The sequence below is a fragment of the Ruditapes philippinarum genome, unplaced genomic scaffold (assembly GCF_026571515.1).
Source record: "Ruditapes philippinarum isolate M1 unplaced genomic scaffold, ASM2657151v2 ctg15782_1_1_1_1, whole genome shotgun sequence".
Classification (NCBI taxonomy): domain Eukaryota; kingdom Metazoa; phylum Mollusca; class Bivalvia; order Venerida; family Veneridae; genus Ruditapes; species Ruditapes philippinarum.
The window spans coordinates 26,510-34,375 of record NW_026863359.1 but is presented as its reverse complement, the minus strand read 5'-3'; positions in this window follow the sequence as shown (position 1 = coordinate 34,375).

Here is a 7,866-nt window from a genome sequence, read left to right as displayed (position 1 = left end):
AAATAATAAAGCTTTTAAAAAAAAACTTTTCTTCAAGCTTACATACTATTGGCCTGCCAAAAGTTTTCCCCTTAACAAAAATAATTAAGTTAACAAAATCAAAAAAAGCCCCATTGGGGTTTTTTAAAACGATAAAAAATTTAAAAAAGTGTTTCAATACGTAAAATTCACCTAAAAAGGTTTTTTGAAAAACATTCGGCCCTAACAAAAAAAGGGAAAAAAAACCTTGGGAAAAAAAATTTAAAAAAAAATTTTTTAAAAAAAAAGCTAAAGTAGAAAAGATTTTTTCAAATTTTTTGTTTGTCCTAAAAAAAGCAAATTTTTTCCTGGGGGGGAAAATCCCTATTTTTTTTTTCAAATTATTATTCAAATATTTCCTTTCCTTTAATTTAGGGAAAATTTTTCTGGGATGCCAAAAGTTAAAGGGGAAAAAAAAAAAAGAAAATGGTTTTAAAAATTTTAAAAAAAAGAAAGGTTTTTCAACTAAAAAAAAAAACTGGTTTAAATTTGGCCCAATATTTTCCAAAAAACAAAAAAAGGAATTGCCCCAAAAAACTTTTTTGGCTAAAAAAAAAAATTTTGAAAAAAAAAAAAAAACTTTTTTCTTCCCCAAAAAAATTTTTCAAATTTTAATTTTTCCAACAAAACAAATGGGTTAAAGGGGTGAGAAAAAAAAAAAATTTAATTTTTAAAACTTCAAGAAATGAAAACGTAAAGAAAACCTATACTTTCCCCCCCCCCCCCTTTTTTTTTTTTTCCCTCTATTTGGGGAAACCGGACGCCTTTAAAATTTAAAAAAATTCAACTAAAAAAAACTGCAAAAGAACAGTTGGGGCCCTTTGGCAGCCCCCCGGGGGACGGAATTTTCTACCAGTTTCTTTAAAACCCACTTACGCCCCCAATTCCTCCTTGGGAAACCTTGGGCCCCCTTTCTTGGAAAATTTTTTTTTTTTAAAACAGAAAATTTGGGGGGGGGGGGGGGTTTTTTCCCCCCCTTGGGGGTGAAATTCCCTAACAAACTTTTTTGGGAAAAAAAAAAATTGGCGTTGGTTTAAATTTCCCCTTTAATCCGCGCTAAAAAAAAAACCTTTGGAAAAAGAAAAAAAAAAATTTCCAAACCCTGGAAAAAAAAAAAAAAAAAACCGCCTAACCCACAAATTAAATCCGGGCCCAATTTTCAACTTTTGGAACCAATCTTTTTTGCAAAATACCGACAATCTCTTGACTTGCTTCTTGAAATTTTTAACAGAATTTGGTTTCTGGTGAATTTCCTAACACTTGGAAAAATGCGTTGGTATTCCTATCCCTAAATAGAGAAAAACAGAATCCCTAAAGAAGGTCCAACACGACAAAATTGAAAATGTTGCAGGCTCGGTTTGATTGAGCCTGTTCATGGACGGTACTGGAAAGTGCAAGTTACCGTCCACGCCCCCTATCACCGGCTTAAGCAGAATTCAACATTTAACACGAACATGGTGAAATTTTGAATTTAGAAACATCCGCAGATGTGTTCATAACGGCGGTTATCATGGAACCCGTCAATGTGACACAGAAGTGCCATTCCATGAAAAGCGGGCGTATGGTCCCCAAGTAAAAAAATGCTTTTGCCCTAAACGAGAAAACAATGAACGGAACTAAATAAAATGAAATTTTTGAAAGGGGATCTGAGGTTATGAAATATGAAAAACAAGATCAACAAGGAAAGGCGGCGTTCAATGAACGCAACCCCATATGACCCAGCATATGAAGCCTGCAACATATCACAGATAAGACGTCAAAAGACAAATTTAAAAAGCAGGCAACATATTCCTAAGGGTGATTATACACTATTCAAGCAGGAATACTGGAACCACCCAAGATGAAAATGTCAAATAGATGAAATTAAAAAGACCACATAACATGTAAACACAACAACAATGTCGTGCTGAACGATCTTCAAGGATCGAAAATATAACATCATTGATTAAATGTACGGGGAGACTTTTTACAGCCGCCACACGGCACAAATAACACGGATGTGACAATAAACTAAACCTGGAAAAGATTCAACTGACCCTACAAATTATCGCCCAATTTCACAAGTTGCCTCTGCAAAACATTCGAAAGAATGATAAATAATCGGTTAGTTTGGTATCTAGAAAATAATGGAATTATTACTAGTACTAATTTTCAGTCAGGTTTTCGTAAACAGCGAAGTACAAACGATCATCTTGTACGACTTGAAACTTTTATTAGAGAAGCCTTTGTAAATAAACAACACCTGGTATCAATTTTCTTTGATCTTGAGAAGGTTTACGATACTACTTAGAAATATGGTATCCTAAAAGATCTAAAGGATGCTGAACTTGAAGGCAGACTTCCTCTTTTCATTTCTGGATTTTTAAACGATAGGCACTTTAAAGTAAGACTTTAAACACATCTGAAACACATCTGACTTTGAACACATCTGCGGATGTTTCTAAATTCCAAATTTTACTATTTCACGTTTAAATGTTGAATTCTGCTTAAGCCGGTGCTAGGGGGCGTGGACAGTAACTTGCACTTTCCAGTACTGTCCATGAACAGGCTCAATCAAACCGAGCCTGCAACATTTTCAATTTTGCCATGTTGGGCTTTCTTTTAGGGATTCTGTATTTATCTATTTTTTGGTTCAACTTTTTCTGAGGATCATCAACAAGAACAAGGTTGTTCCTCAAGGAAGCATACTTTCTGTTACACTTTTTGGCCTTAAAATAAACAATATTGCTAGCGCTCTTACACCAGGCATATATTTTCTCTATATGTAGATGATTTTCTTATCTGCTATCGATCGAAAAGTATGAGAACAATTGAAAGGCAACTTCAACAAAATTTAGATAAAATCCAAAAGTGGGCAATAGAAAATGGTTTTAAGCATTGAGCTTTGTTTTAAGCTTTTATCCGCATGAACTACAAACTTAAATAAAACGAACTCTTTCAAATTTTAGTACATCATTTTTGGATCTTCATATTACTATCAACAAACAATTCTATTCACACGAAAATCTATGATAAAAGAGATGACTTTGACTTTTGTATAGTTAATTATCCACATTTAGATGGAGACGTACCCCATGCAACATCTTACGGGGTTTATGTTTCCCAGTTAATTAGATTCGCTAGAGCTTGTAGCAACGTAAAGGATTTCAACGAGCGGCATATTTTATTACCAGCAAGCTTCTAAAACAGGGCTACCGCTATCATAAATTACGGAAATATTTTACTAAATTTTACAATCGTAACTTTGATTTAATTTCCAAATTCAATAGTGATTTTTAAAAACTCTTCTGCGACAAGGGATTAGCCAGCCTGGTTTTTATGGCGATGTGATTTACAAACTTCGTAAGATTTTTGGGTCATGGTAATTTTTCTGCTGTTTTTACTAAAATCATTAAACGTTTTATTAAAAGAGGTTATGACCCTACTATTTTAAGACATACTGCATGTTTAGTGTTTCAACCCTTTTACAGTTGGACACTACGCTTTCCTCTTTTGATTGCATCTGACGGACCAAGTGGGAGACTCTATGATGGATAGTTCGTAAAGCCCTTTGGGACTGAATTGTCTTAATGTTCGTCTTCTGCCTTGCTTCGTCGGGCCCTTGTAGGTGATTTTCTTGTTGCTCTGTCTTTCTTTAGGACATTGAGTACTTTTGTTATGGTCATTGGGTTTACTTTTATATGTTTCTACATGATCATTTTAGTGTTTTACTTATTTAACCTTTTGTAACAATGACAACTGTTAGAATTTCACTTGGCGGGGATTCATTTTATTTACACTGTCTCGTTTATAGGAACATGGTGGGGCTAAGAGCGAGGTTTAATGTTGAATCACCCTTAGGATATGTAGCCTGCTTTTTAAATTTGTCTTTTGACGGTCTTTTATCTGTGATACGCAGGCTTCATAACCTCTGATCCCCTATCAAAATTCCATTTTATTTAGTTCCGCCCATTGTTTTCTCGTTTAGGGCACACGCTTTTTATTACTTCGGGACCATACGCCGCTTTTCATGGAATGGCACGGAAGTGTTACATTGAAGATTCCATGATAACCGCCGTATGAACACATCTGCGGATGTTTCTAAATTCAAAATTTTACTATTTCACGTTTAAATGTTGAATTCTGCTTAAGCCGGTGCTAGGGGGCGTGGACGGTAACTTGCACTTTCCAGTACCGTCCATGAACAGGCTCAATCAAACCGAGCCTGCAACATTTTCAATTTTGCCGTGTTGGGCTTTCTTTAGGGATTCTGTATTTATCTATATTATTTGGTGCACCATTAACCGGTTTAAACTCCCCAGCAGTCATTATTATGCTGCTGACCGTTCCAAGGCGGCGCCCCACTGTGTTCCTCAGATGTATGTCTTATGTTGTTTCATACTGTTTTGGTGACACTTTAGCTTGTGTCCCTTGTTGTTTTCTCGTCTACGGTAAGTGTCTTCCCCATTGCCTCTAGTTTTTATTTCTTTGATTACTCCCCGACCCCTCCCCCGGTCTCCTGTCCCCTTCCCCTTTGTGGGCCTATTTTTATTTTCTTTGAATTCCTAATCAATTACAAATTAATTATCATTTAATGATTAACCTGTCCGTGCTCTGTCTTTGCCCTTTCGTGTTTTTGTTTGGGGTCCCCCTGGGCTCCTTGCCATTGGTTCTTGTTGCTGGGTCATGTGGGGGTTGCGTTCATTGAACGCCGCCTTTCCTTGTTGATCTTGTTTATCATATTTTGAGCCGTGTTGAGCTTTCTTTAGGGATTCTGTATTTATCTATTTTAAATTTTCAAAGTCAAAAACTCAATGTGTTCATTTTTGTCGATTGCGGAAACACCATAATGACCCTGAACTTTACATATCTGGTTCTAAAATTCCAGTAGTTGATGAAGCTAAGTTTTTAGGAATTATATTTGACAAAAAACTTTCTTTTATACCACATATTAAACATTTAAAAACTAAATGCCTTAAAGCTTTAAATTTACTTAAGGTTTTATCAAATACAATTTGGGGATCAAATTCTTCTACACATTACTGAGATTATACAGAAGTCTTATCCGATCAAAATTAGATTATGGTTCTGTTGTATATGGGTCCTGCAAGAAATCATATCTTCAAATGCTAGATACCATACATCACCAGGGTTTACGCTTAGCTTTGGGTGCATTTCGCACCTCACCTGTAGAAAGTCTATATGCGGAAGCTGGGGAACCATCGCTTCAACTTTTTTCATTTTTTTACTTGGGGACCATATGCCGCTTTTCATGGAATGGCACTAATGTGTCACATTGAAGGTTCCATGATAACCGTCATATGAACACATCTGCGGATGTTTCAAAATTCTAAATTTTACCAGGTCATGTTAAATGTTGAATTCTGCTTAAGCCGGTGCTAGGGGGCGTGGACGGTAACTTGCACTTTCCAGTACCGTCCATGAACAGGCTCAATCAAACCGAGCCTTGTGATTTTATAATTCCCCTGAAATAAATATTAACCTTTCAAATATAAAAAAGACATCAAATTCACATGAACATTTCAAAGAGAAGTTTCTAGCAATTAAGGAAAGAACATGAAAATTTTATACATGTTTATACGGACGTTTCAAAAGGAAATATGACAAAACAAGATCAACAAGGAAAGGCGGCGTTCAATGAACGCAACCCCCACATGACCCAGCAACAAGAACCAACGGCAAGGAGCCCAGGCGGACCCCAAACACAAAAAGGACAGGGCAACGACACGTTAATCATTAAATGATAAATAATTTGTAACTAATTAGGAATTCAAAGAAAAATAATAATAGGCCACCAAAGGGAAGGGACAGGAGACCGGGGGGAGGGGGGGGGGGGTAATCAAAGAAATAAAAACTAGAGGCAATGGGAAGATACTTACCGTAGACGAGAAAACAACAAGGGACACAAGCAAAAGTGTCACCAAAACAGTATGAAACAACATAGACATACATCTGAGGAACACAGTGGGGCGCCGCCTTGGAACGGTCAGCCAGCATAATAATGACTGCTGGGGAGTTTTAAACCGGTTAATGGTGCACCAAACTACTAGCTCTTAGCCCCACCATGTCCTATAAACGAGACAGTGTAAATAAAATGAATCCCCGCCAAGTGAAATTCTAACAGTTGTCATGGTTACAAAAGGTTAAATAAGTAAAACACTAAAATGATCATGTAGAAACATATAAAAGTAAACCCAATGACCATAACAAAAGTACTCAATGTCCTAAAGGAAGACAGAGCAACAAGGAAATCACCTACAAGGGCCCGACGAAGCAAGCAGAAGACGAACATTAAGACAATTCAGTCCCAAAGGGCTTTACGAACTATCCATCATAGAGTCTCCCACTTGGTCCGTCAGATGCAATCAAAAGAGGAAAGCTAGTGTCCAACTGTAAAAGGGTTGAACACTAAACATGCAGTATGTCTTAAAAATAGTAGGGTCATGACCTCTTTTAATAAAACGTTTAATGATTTTAGTAAAAACAGCAGAAAAAAATTACCATGACCCAAAATCTTACGAAGTTGTAAACCACATCGCCATAAAAACCAGGCTGCTAATCCCTTGTCGCAGAAGAGTTTTTTAAATCACTATTGAATTTAGAAAATTAAATCAAAGTTACGATTGTAAAATTTTAGTAAAATATTTCCGTAATTTATGATAGCGGTAGCCCTGTTTTAGAAGCTTGCTGGTAATAAAAATATTCCGCTCGTTGAAATTACTTTACCGTTGCTACAAGCTCTAGCGAATCTAATTAACTTGAGAAACATAAACCCGTAAAGATGTTGCATGGGGTAAGCGTCTCCATCCAAATGTGGATATTAACTATACAAAAGTCAAAGTCATCTCTTTTATCATAAATTTTCGTGTGAATAGAATTGTTGTTGATAGTAATATGAAAGATCCAAAAATTATGTACTAAAAATTTCAAGAGTTCGTTTTATTAAGTTGTAGTTCATGCGGATAAATGTCAGACACCATTTGATCAAAATAAGGATTATCTAAATTAAAAATATCATCAAGGTATCTGGAAGTATTATTAAATGCGACTATAACATCTTTGTTGTTTCTCTTCAGAGAGACTCAACATAAAGTCTCTTTCATAGCAGTACAAAAACAAATCGGCGACCAGGGGGTGCACAATTAGTACCCATAGGAATTCCTATGATCTGTTTAAATAGGGTATTACCGAAACCTGACATAAATGTTGTCTAAAAGAAAAGAGAGTGCTCTACAAACTTCGTCACAGGTCCACATAGTATAATGTTTAACAATACCGTTAGTAAAAAAAGCTTTGTTAGAATTACATGCTAGAAAGGTAACTTTTTCCCGTGCAAAAGTTTTCTGAATTAGGGAAATTAGTTTATCATTGATTAATTTATGTGGCAAAGTTGTATAAAAGTGTAAGAAAAATCGTATGTACTGACAGTTGAAGCTTGAAAGTTATTAATTTTGAATTTATCCAAGATTTCACCAGAATTTTAATTGACCAAAAGAGATGTTTGCCTGTGTTTTCATAGACTTTATCGCAATATCTAATTACATGTGTTTTAATGGCAGTCAAACAAGACGTCAATAAAATAGAAGTTTACTTGTAGTGCAAGATGTAGAATTAGCAATAAATCTGGCTTTGTAAGGTTTTTTATGTAATTTAGGAATCCAATTACATAATAGGAAGTTTGAGTTCTTTTTCATTAATTTGGACTTTAAGATTGGAAATATTAGTAATATGATTGTTTACAATGTCTTTTTCGGAGGCAGAGGGTTTTAGAATACGCATTAGTGCTATTTAGTTCCTTATGCAAAACGTTAATGTAATGGATTCGTCAAACAATTATAATATTATTAG